The 12,846-nt window shown below is 33.4% G+C and overlaps 1 protein-coding gene across 1 annotated transcript in view; it reads left to right on the forward strand.

Annotated features, from left to right (window-relative positions):
• Il1rapl2 (interleukin 1 receptor accessory protein like 2) overlaps nucleotides 1–12,846 on the forward strand; it is a 479,341-nt gene that overhangs the window by 291,069 nt on the left and 175,426 nt on the right. The gene's annotated exons all lie outside the window — the stretch shown is intronic.

The following is a 12,846-nucleotide window of genomic DNA, read 5'->3' on the forward strand; positions in this document are numbered from 1 at the left end:
CATTTTAACCATTTAAAGTGCCTGCCTCAGGGGTTTATATATCTACCATCTACCTCCAGAATGTCTTTACATTCACCAATAGAAACTGTGTTTATGACAGAATATTAGCTCCACCCTCAACCAAAACCACCACTCTGGGCAAGGGCGCTGTCCCTGAGCTCTTCAGCTCAAGGCTACTGCCCTACTTTGAGCCAAGCCCCACTTCCTGTTTTCTAGAGGGTAACTGGATATAAGAGTATCTTTTATTTTTTTGCACACAGGCTGGCTTTGAACCTTGATTCTCAGATCTCTGCCTCCTGAGTAGCTAGAATTACAGGTATGAGCCACTGCACTGGGCTCACCATTCTTCTATCTTCATACTATCACAATTCTAGGTACATTTGTTGAATATCTTGTTTTGTCACTCCATTTTTGCATTTTCAATGTGTGTTTTTGAATTCCAGTCTGTTATATTATTGCTATCTGTGCTCAAGTGATTTCCTGCCTCAGATTCTTGAGTAAATGGTATTATAGATATACTGACACACTTGGCTATAATTATGTTTTGAAAAGCCACTGTATTATTTTCTATAGCGACTGCAACATTTTATTTCCCAAATAAAAATGAACAAGTATTTCAATATTTCTACAGCCTCGTGAATATTGGTTATTATCTGTTTTAATTTTTATTTGGAATGAATATGAAACAATGTCTCATTATGGCTTTGATTTATTATTTTCTAAACATTAGTAAAGATTTATAATTTTGTAATGACTAATAATTTTGAAAATATTTTCCTGCATTTAATGCCATTTGTATTGATTCCCAGAAATTTAATATTAGTACAACTCACAAAGTTATTCTAACCTCATAAATTGAGTCATATATACGTTCATTTGTGTTTTTGCATATGTGCTGCTCTTTGCAGTTTTGTTCCATGTGTAGTCTGTATAAACTGCAACCACAAGATATTCCAGCACATCATCACTAACAGAATCCCCAAGGTACCCTTTAGAGCCATTATCCATGCCATATCCTACCATCAGTACCCCTGGCTACCACATCATCTGGTCCTTATGTCTATAATTACTTCACAAATATTATATAAGCAGAATTACATAATATGTATCTTTTCAAATTTTGATTTTTTTCACTCAGCAAAATGTCCTTCAGATTTATCCAGGCTTGTGCACATGTGAAGTATTTGTTTCTTGTTATCACTGATGGAATGGATTTGTTTCTTGTTATTTGGAAATTCACTCATTGATGGACATTGGGTAGTACTGAACATTGGCTATAGTGAAAACAAAAACTGCTCTAAACAAATGTGTACAAATTGTTCCATCCTCATTCATTTTACTGGCACATACACCTTCGTTGTGCTGGTTTCCTATATTTGGCATATACATGGTTTCCAACATTTTTATGTGATGAAACATCCTTCAATGTGTAATTTTCACAAATATATTTTGTATTGTTAAAGATATATCTTTAGAGAAGTGTTCCGAATTGCAAATGTTGGGTAAAATGTAGCTGTATATTTAGCTTTTCAGCTACCTTATTGGCTACTGAAGCTGGTTCATTCTGGCTGTATCTTCAGGAACTTTGTAAGCTTATCATTACACAGAGCCACGAGAAAAAGTTAAATCAGTTAAATTTCTTAAGTGAAATTATATTCAAAATTATCGGAATAAATACTCTAAACTCATTCCTTCTTAATTGTCTTTATCTAAATGATGCCATTACCTTTATTTTTGTACTAATATTGATTTTAAGTATGTGATTGAACTATATGGTATTATGCCAATGTGAAACTGCTTCATTTATGTTCAGTGATTTAAATTTAAAAGTTTCAAATTGGATAGGTATAGTAAGATTTTATTGAAAAAAGAAATTATCAGATATTATATGGCAGGGATTTGGGGTTGTTATATACTAGGGATTTTGTTCCTGGATAACCAGTTGTCAAACATTTACTAGGATACTCTGGAGTATTTTACAAAGGAATCACATCATTTTATGTGCTGTGCAGCATATACTTATGTTCCTGCTCCATTTCTTTTGCTCATTTTAATACAGATTTGATGTTTTGTTTACTCTTTATTTTAAGGCATATACATCTATATTGAGGAATCTTAACCTTTTGTGTAATATATGTTGCCCTTTTGCATTGTATCATTTTGATTTTTTTTTGTGTTGTTTTTTTTTTTTTGCCATAGGGCTAGGTATGGTGGTTTTTGCGATCATCTCACTGCTTGGAAGACATAAGAAACAGGATCACAAGTTTGAGGCTAGCTTTAGTTAACTCAGTGAGTCCTGGACTACATTGGTTTAATGAAAACTTTTCTCAAAATAAACCACAAAAACAAGAAATTTTAATGTATAAAAATTTGTCAAGGTTTGTATCATTTTAGTATTTGACTTATATGTAGAAAATCTTTTCCCTATGACTAAATGTGTTAACAAGTTATCTCTTATGATTTTAATTGGGAGCAACAGATCAAACAAATTCAATTAAATTTATTAAGAAATATAGATATCAAAATGTAGGTGCCAATTATTTGTAGGATGCTGTGATGAATATATAGACAAGAAAGATGTACATTTCAATTTCAATAAGCTTATAATTTCATGAGAAATAAAGACAGTCGTGACCTTTCTGAATCTGCTAATAATCATAGTTGGATAATTTTTATTTAAATTAAAAATCTACAACCTAAAATACACATGTTATACTACCTAATAATTATATTATATTCTTCTTTATGTTGATAATCCCACTTACCAAAATGATTACCTCATGCTTTTCCTTTCTTATACAAGCTTTCCACTATCCTTATTTACCTATTCCACAGCTCACTGAAAATACATTTGGTTAAAAGCATGAACACTGGATCTATACTGCATGAATGTAAATACTACTCCAAATACCTACAAAGAATGACAATGAGCAAGTGTTTCACCTTTCCATGCTTTAGTTATTTCATCTAAAAATGGAAATATTAGTACTTGCCCAATAGTTTTAAGAATCTCTCCTCAAATGAGCAAATTTGCATGTATGATATCAACCAATAAATGTGTTTGCTATATCACCATCATCATCATCATCATCATCATCATCATCATCATCATCATCATCATCATCATCCCCTTTCCTACAGGTCACAAAGGACACATTTTCCTTTCTATCATGAACAAATCCCTTCATCTAATAATCTTTCCCCATTTCAAGAACATCTGCTTCAGGGTATTTCCCCAAATTTCACATAATTTCTATTTACGTTTTACACTGTTATCAACAAAAGCTTGTCTGACTATCTTCCACTCTCCTACTTCACATGAAAACCTTTCTACCAGTACATCTATCCCACCTATCACACTTTCTCCACTGCTCAGCAAGGCAAATTTGTTTTATGATTTATCCACATTTACATTCATCATTTATAAGCTTCATTTAACCTTCAAATATCTTCATCTTGGCTTCTTTCCTCTGAAATTAATTGAAACTGATCCTGACAATGTCAGCAAAGACTTCTATTATGCAGTGTTGAAAGATCTTTCTCTGCCCTAATCTTATTAAACATAGTATCATATGGATTTGTTATTTATGTTAAAATACTGATTTGGTATTCTCTTTTGTATTATCTTATATTATTGACTATTTTAAGCAAATCTCATGAGCTTTTGCTTCTACCTTCTATATGCTAAAATTCTTCAGGATGAAGTACTTGGTTGACATCTCCTCTCTGTACTTCCTTTCGTAACATCTAGTACTGCAGCCTTAAATATCATTAGATTCCATTGATCCTCAAATATATTTCTCGAGCTCATTTTGCTCTATTGACTTTAGATTCATGTAATGGCCCACAAACTCCTTTATTTGGTGTCTAAATAATGATCTCAAAAGTTGAAGTGTTTATAGTTTGTGTTTTTGTTAAATTTTATTTAATTGTCTGGGTGATACATAGAGGGGTTACAGTTATATTCGTAAGGTAGTGAGTACATTACTTCTTGAACATTGTCACCCCATTCCATGTTTTTCTTTCGCTTTTCCTCTCCCCACCTTTCCCAAATTTTAAAGACCATTTCCAGCATATTGTCTCATGAATATCACCGTTACATTTGTTCATCCTTTGTCCTTTATCTCATCATCTTGCTTTTCTCCTTCCCTAATTCAAATAAACAAATAAACATATATACAATTCAACAGATACAGTAACAACAGGAGATAAACCATAAGGGAGTGAAAGAGAAAAGAAATAACTTCACACAGTGCATTAAAAACAACAACCAGGGTCCAGAAGTTTTGCCTAGTGGTAGACTGTTTGCCTAGCATGCATGAAAACCTGGGTTCAATTCCTCAGTACCATGTACATAGAAAAACAAGAAATGGTTCTGTGGCTCAAATGGTAGAGCTCTATCCTTGAGAACGCCCAAGGACAACACTCAGGCCTTGATCCAGGACTGGCAAAAAGTATATATACTAAAAATAAAAACAAATACCAAATAAAAATTACCCTCTTGTTCCCATATTTGGGAGTTCATTTTGCTTTGCATCTTCATATATGGCCATATGCACATAGAAAAGCTGATCTTTTACCTTTCCTATTTAGATTTACCTTCTACATGAATCATCTGCAATGTAATAAAAATAGTTTTTTTACTCATACAGAAACTCAAATATCATCCTTATTTTTCCACAGTTAATTTTTAGTGCCTTCTGAAAGTGTGTGTGTGTGTGTATGTGTTTTGTGTGAAATTAGTTGCATTTCTTCTTCACATTGGAATTATGTTAGGCCATCATTATTTCTTGACTGATCTAGAACAAAATTCCCTTATCCGGACGCTATACAGCAATAAAATAATTTTGTTTAAGTACAAATTAAACTTTATTATTCCACTACTTTAATTTTTAAATAGATTCTCTATGATCTGAATCTTCATATCATTATACCTGCAAGGGCTTAATAAAATATCTGGCATTTATCAAGTCTTCAAATAATAGCTGGATGAATTGATCTGTGAATGAATTGATGGCAATTAATTACTTTCTATGTTAAGGACCTTTGATGCTGTGCTGTTTTTTTTAACTTTGTATCTTTCTTTTTCACATTAACTTATTAGTTTTAAGTTCTTGGACTGTACCAGGGCATTTCCTATCTTAGTGTCGTACAACCTAGTTCATATGCCTAGAATTCCCTTCCTCAAACTACCCGCAAAGCTACTTCCATCCTGTCATTTAAGTTTCAATTGCATACCTTATTCATAATTTTTACCATGATACTGAATGTAAAAGTTTATACTTCTTTCTCTGAATTATTTTCAATATCTTAGTATTAGTTTGACTGTGTAGTTCTCTTCTAGTAGAATGTATGCACTGCATGGTTAAGCATTTATCTGTCTTCTTCACTTCGTATATCTATAGGGCTTAAGAAAGTATCGGGTCTTTATCATGTACTTACATATGATTAGTGAGTCAATCAATGACAGAATAACTAATCACTTTCAGTGTTAAAAGCCTTGAATTACATACTATGGTTCTTGAACTTCAGCTTTAGGTGATAGAATACTGTGGAATGTATATACACACTAGAAGTAGTATTGAAAATAAGGTAAAAATAAAGTGTAGTGAAGGAATATATAAGGAGTAAATGAGTTGTTAGTATAGGGGATTCTTCCATAAAGGAATATAATCTAGTAAAGTTTAGCATATGGTATACTTAATGAAAAGTTAACACATTGAAACCTATTGTAATGCTGAGGTGTAGAAGGGCCTAAACAGAGAAATATCGTGATGAATTGTTACATTTTCCTTTTGGTCCTGTCCTAAAATTGCCCTTGAACTTTTTGCAGTCCCCATTTCTTTTTCCTTAGTTTTAGACCTATTTATTTTTTACCATTTGCGTGAATAATTCAATTTAGTCCTTCTCCTTATTTTCTCAACTTTCTTTCATAAGCTTAATCTTTTGAGAACAAAACTATGATTCTATGATCATACAACATCTTCAAAATCTTCCATTCTCTTTGTGTTGTCCCACAGGATAAAACCCAAAGTCCATAAAACGGTCATTAATTGCCTCCACTTCAAACAGAAAAACATTATATCTTTGGATAGAAAAACTTACTTTCTCAAACTTCTGAGAGCAGTTTGTGTCATTGATGTCTCTAGAATGCTTCCCGTTGAGGGAATCATGAAACTATAACTCCTTATGCAAATATGTTTCCAAGGAAATGATCTGACATCATCTCTTCTTTAAACCTCATGGAAACAAACAGTAAGATCACTGGCAAAGTTCAATTAATCGATCAATCAACTACTAATTCTTTGGAACACACTATGTAGGCCAAACTTGCATGCAGTATAGTCATATGAAAAATTCATCAACTCAAGGGTAATACATTTAAAAGACTGAAAAAATATTTGAGTGATTGCTGTGACATTGAAGAAGAATCCCTTCTGGCCTTTACCTGTATACACCCACTGGCTTCCTTTTTTGTGGCTAGCAAGTTGAATCTGCTCAAATATACTGGAAATGCAATATGCTAGATGATTGTAAAATGTGGTGGATCTTCCTGAGTCTCTGTTATTTCCTGCACGATCATGTTGAGATATTTGAGGATAAGAAAGATCATAGAAACTAAATGCCTACTCTGAGTTAAACCTGAAATAGAAAATTAACTCCTACACTATGACTCGTTTTTTTGTGAATTTTAGTGATTCATATGACACCCTGTTAAATGTTAATTGACCCCACTTGCCTCTTTGGTTTCCTATTTTGGGGGAATCTTATCTTAGCTAAATACTGATGAATTCATTTAGTGGGAGAATTTTAAAGAAATCAAAGATTCATGTTGTAATATGAGTATGAGTGTCTGCTTTTAGCCAAATTTACAGTGAGAATCTTGAGCACAAAGGGAGCAGAGTAGAAAAGTGTACTTTACAGCTGACATGAAATAAATATCCAGAGTAGACAAAGACATCAGACAACAGCAAACCCGAAACCATCTTATGTTAAAATAAGCAATAGATCTAAGTAGACATTTTAGAAAAAAGAGGTATAGGTTGGATGAATGTCCTCCAAAAGTCAATATGATGGATTTCCTGGAAAAGTACATGTGTGGAGATGTGGACAAGGTAAATGAGTTTGTGAAGGAGATTAATGACAATATAAAGACACATGCTTTGCATTGGGACATTAGAAAAGATATCCTGATGTCATCTAAGGAATCTGCAGGCCATTCTACTCATCACAAGCTCAACTTTATAAAAATGAAAAATCATTCAAAGACTACAACAAAGCATTTTTGCAGAGAGCCACAGGGAGCCATTCATACTTAGTACTAGGTTGGAATTTGTTTCTCTGTATCTACCTAGTAAAATATCCCATTCTTTTTTCTACTGTTGATAGAGTAGTTTTTTGTTGTTTATTTGCTTTATTTTCTGTATGCACTCTGCCATTTATATCTGGTACCTTAGCCCAAGGCCCAATCATGAATGGAACCTTCAGAACCGTGAAGAAATAAACATTCCTCTTTATGAGTCCATTGCCTCTGATATTTCATTGTAGTACAGGAAAGCTAACTAACACAAAGAAGAAACAAACAAACAACAACAACAAAAAAAAACAAGTGAGCCCAACCATAGTAGTTCATATGACCTGCTACACTTCAACAGAATTTGTGCCTTTGCTATGATGCAGGGTGGGAAGCAGCAAGGAAGGATAAGACAATCCCCACAGATTACCAACAGTAAGAACATCATAAGTTTTTTTTTCAAAAATAAATGTTTTATGCCCTGATCCAACTTCCAGATTGATTAAGTGCTTATCTTCGTCTATTTTCCCATTGTTAGAATTTCTTTGGAAGATTCTTTGCCAGTGATTCTACTCTGCCATTCTCAACTCATTCTCCGTTTCTGTGCTGCCATTCTGAATTTTATGTGGCCAAATCCTAGTCTGGGCAGTAGGCTAGCATAAGTATTGCAAAGTATTACATGGAAAAATAAACAACAGAATCCAGGAGTTATACTGAATAAATTAAAGTATGATATTCTAAATTTCTCAGGCTATTTATTGAGTGGTATTGACATAGAATTTTTAATAAAGGGGTGGGGAGCATGGCCTAGTGGTAGAGTGCTTGCCTAGCATGCATGAAGTCCTGGGTTCAGTACCACATATACATAGAAAAAGCTGGAAGTGGTGCTGTGGCTCTAGTGGTTGAGAAAGCCCAGAGACAGTGCTCAGGTCCTGAGTTCAAGCCCTGAGACTGGCAAAAAAGAATTTTTAATTAATTATTTTGCAAATTCATTTAATTTTAAATTATTTTCCTGCACATTTAACATGTAACATTTTCAAGCCAATAACCCAAATCACATAATTCATATATCCTAAAGAAAGTTCATATTTAGTTAGGAGAAATAAAAAAGCAAAAAGAAATACAATAGAAGATACAGAAGCAATGCTAGAGACAGTAAGGAAAATTTGAAAAGTAGACTGAAAGTTTCCTGTTGTCTAAAGTAAATTTATAGTTAATTTTTGTTTATTTTAATGATATTGTTTACTAATATATCTACAGTAAAACGTAGATGGGTACATGTAGTCAAGGAATACACTTCATGAATGTGGCACATCCAAGGGAATATCTTAGAAAATGTGAGCTTGGGTTTTGACCTTTGACTGAGGTCAAATTAGCAAACAAAGGAAGAGCTTGCCCTATGGGTAACTGAATTAAATTTTTATTGGATGTCTCATATTCTCTAGTTGCAAACTACATTTCCTCTATACCTATGAAAATTTTGATTGATTTGATACCTAGTACTCGATATAATGAACAGAATTATACTCTCTCCACTCCTCTTTTCTGAAATATATTAGAGTTGATTATTGTCAGTGAAGTTGAGCATATGGTCCTAAAATGGCTCTAAATGATTTTATATATCTTCTGTCTTATTATTATCCATCTGATACTTTGAATGAAGCAGCATACGGCAGTTAATTTTCTCTTCCAGTCCCTTATGCACAATATTAAAACAATTCAAAGCAGTGCATATTTCAGCTGTCTTTTATGGATGAATTATACCTCCTGCTGTCTGAACATAGAAACATAGAACAGGCCGTTAGACAGAGATTAGCATAAATGTTATTTTGCTTGCTTGGGTGGATTAAGAGAACATATTTAAAATGATGTGACTTTTAAGTACATATCAAATGCTTCAATGCTTCTTTAATTCTGACATGTAAAATAAACTTAAGAAAATGTCCGATGACTAGCCTCGAGTTATTTTTTTTAATTCAAAGGTACTTAGCCAAATTGCAAAAGTACATTCAAAACAATCATAGATTCTTGAGATTGAAAAGGCAATATAAGGTCAGCAAGTAAACCCCTGCACATGCTACGAGATGACCTTCTATAACATTCCCCAGATTTGACTCTAACGTTGTTTAACCAAAATCTTCCAAATACAGTACCTAGAAATAACCAAAATAGTTTGTTCAGGATACTAGGAGCAATTTGGAAAAACAGTTCTCTTGAATTCTCCTGGTTCATTCAAATGGGAGTTGTTATTTGGTGGCCTTCTTATCTAGAAATAGCCTTATCTCCCCTCACTCATCTGTCAGGTGGTTAGTACTGGCTGTATCTGCTCACATCATTTGTCATTGAAAGACATCAATTCTGAACTCTAAATGATAGGACAATGTTTCAAAAGAGGACAAGTTCCAATGTGGACACTCTTTCCAAGTGTGTATTTCTTGGTGCTGTTTTTTTTTATAGCTGTGCCTTTAGTCTTACATGTAAGTTTATCTGTTTGGGGGAGGGCATGGGGAAACAAAGAAAAAGAAGGGCAAAGGGTGAACAAATGCAGCAGTGATCCTCACTAGACACTATGTACAAAACTATACAAGTTGTAGGAAATGGGGTTGGGAGGGGAAAAATACCTTAAAAGTAAATGAGCAAAGGAGTGACACTGTTCATAAAGAAATGTACTAATTACCTGACTTTTGTAACTATAATCCCTCTGTACATCACCTTTACAATACAAGAAAAAGAAGTTAAGTTGAATACCTTCTGAGGTTATCTCTCCATCACAGCTAAGCTCTAAACCCCTGTAGTTTTCATTAAATGGCAATAGTTTTTGTTTCTTTTTCTTCCATTTTTATTACCAAATATTAATTGTACAAAGTAGTTTTTCATTGCAGTGTTTCCATATATGCATGTGATGTATCACAAACTCAGGACCTCTATCACTCTCCCTCTTTTTCTTTCATTCAAACAACAGACTTTCTTCCAACGAAACAGCTAGCAATCTGACCATCTAGGAACAAATCACAATAGGATAAGCATCAAATACTTTAGAAGAACATAGTAAATAGAGTAAACATTATTTTTGCTCTCAAGAAACTCATAATTTGCCTTTGGGCAACAGAAAGTAAATAATAAAACTGATAAGTATATATGGAAACTGTTCTATAGCTTGAAATAGTGGTGGAATTATAAAGCATGCAGTAGTACAAGGACCCAAACTAATATGGAGGATGGGTTCATGGAAAACTTACTCGAGGAAAAATATCAGTAAAGACCAGACAGGTAGAAGTAAGGAGAAGAATATTTCAGGCAGAGTAATCAATGTGGTAAAAGGTTCCAAAGTGGAAAGGATTGCAGTTTTTTCCAATTCCACACAAATGAGCCAATTAAAATTTTTTATAAATTAACTGGTATAAATTAACTGGCCTAGTGATAAGATTGGTTGCCTAGTATGCGTGTAAAAAAAGCCAGAAGTGGTGATATGGTTTAAGTGGTAGTGCTCTAGCTTTGAGAAAGACCAAGGACAGTGCTCAGGCCCTGAGTTCAAGCCCCAGGACTGGCAGAAAAAAAGAGAATCCACACTCTAGTAACAACTGAATGACCATATGTCTGAAAAATAGAGATGAAAATAGCTACCACATAGATTGTTACATAAAGCACTTAATAGTTTTTAATACTTTGTAAGTACTAAATAGTAGCTATTGTTTTATTAATCTTTTCAATGTATCTTCATCACAAAAGATTTTCTTTTGATTTAGTGTAAACATATGGGTTTTAACTAAGTGTTTTTTATTGAATCTTCACAATAAATTCGCCGATAGGAAAAATTCCCAAGAATCTAACCTTCATGCTGTGATATAAAATAAACTCAACTGGACTTTATTATTTTTGAATCTGAAGAAAATATAATTACTATACTGTCTTATAAACCTCAGTATGAAATATAATATTTCTTATATTTATAGATGTGTACTTTGCATGTGTACTGATGTGATAGTCTCTTGTTTTTCTATTTTGGCTGCCAGTTACTCTTGCCAACTTCTTTATTCGATCTTTCTTTATAGGTTCAGTTTTCCATTTCTTCAATTATACTTGATTGCCTGTGTGGATTCTCAAAAAAATGTAGATATCTTCTTAGTTTTAACATCTGCTCAAGTTGCCTGACTCTACTGATATATATTCCTATATTAGTAATGATTTTTTAGTTTAAGAATGCTCTTCTGAGGGTTTTACATTCCCCTGTAGGTAATAACTGAAATCTCTGAGGCCTTCATCGATAAAGTGGGAGAGACAAGGAAAAAGTTAGTAGTCAGAAAAATGAGTGGATAATACACTGGAGTCTGCTTTCCCAGTATCCTCTACCACAATTAGCTCAGCTATTATGTAGTCCCTCATGTCTGATATTTCTGTATTGTCACCTGGATCTCCCTCAGTGTAATCTTTTCTCAGTGCCACTTATTAAAAATGCTGACTTTCAAATAGCTCTATAAATTTCTTTAAACATCCTCTGACTCAATAAAAAAAGGATAGAATTGAACACTACAGTTGTACTCCATTATCTATTTCCCAAGAGAATTCAGATAAACTGTGAAGTAAATCTTTCTGTCCCATTCAGACCATTCTACTGCTTTAATATTATTTACAGCCCTATCCATATAACCCCAGCTCCTCACCCTGAAGTCATCAGCATGTTCCCTTTATTCTGGCTGCAAGCTGACAGGGTCTAGTGAGTGAAAATACCTGGTGCTTCTAACAGTGATTATGGGAAAAGTGCTCCCTTGGTTATTTGTATATTTGAATGGAAGATGTGGTCACAAGGAATAATAGGTGACAAAGATTCTCTAAACAGTTAGTAGTTACTAAGGGACAGAAATTCTGAGAGGATGTAGCTCTGTGTCATGAGATTAAATACATTTTTCTTGTTTTTGCATATTAAACTTCTATCATTTTGTTATAATTTATGGCAAAAGAGAGAACTAACATACATTCTAGAATGTCACGGTCTCATATACACCTGCATGCTTACATTCATATATGTGCCTGGCATTATTTAGTATACTTTACATGTCCAGAAAACAGAGCAATTCCAAGGAAAAGGAAGTGATGCTATCCATATTCTCACAGTAAGTGGTGTAGAGGCATGACTACAGTTTTCTTCCCCTGACACCCACATTAGTATTAATTTCATAACAACACACTAGTCTTAAAGGACAGTGAGGTAAATGTTTTAGAGAACATTTTACATAAAATTTCAGGATTCCATTATTTCTTGAATATAGTTAATTTTAGGAGCATCCTAAAGGCATCAGTAATACTAATGGAATAAGAGAGGAAACCATGCAATTTCCAAAAAAACATAATTCCCAGTCTTCATAGATGATTCTGTATTTTCTAAAGAAATTAAAACAGGAATTTAATCTCAAGAAAATCTCATCCTTGATTTAAAAAAATTTATAACTCATAATGTATTTTTTACATATGGATATTGTGGTAAAAACAACTCCCAGCCATCTCAAATCAAGAGATAAGAGGGAAGAGGAAAGAAAGAGAGAAAGAAAGAAAGA

The sequence above is a fragment of the Megascapheus bottae genome, chromosome X (genome assembly GCF_031878675.1).
Source record: "Megascapheus bottae isolate mThoBot1 chromosome X, mThoBot2.hap1, whole genome shotgun sequence".
NCBI classification, from domain to species: Eukaryota; Metazoa; Chordata; class Mammalia; order Rodentia; family Geomyidae; genus Megascapheus; species Megascapheus bottae.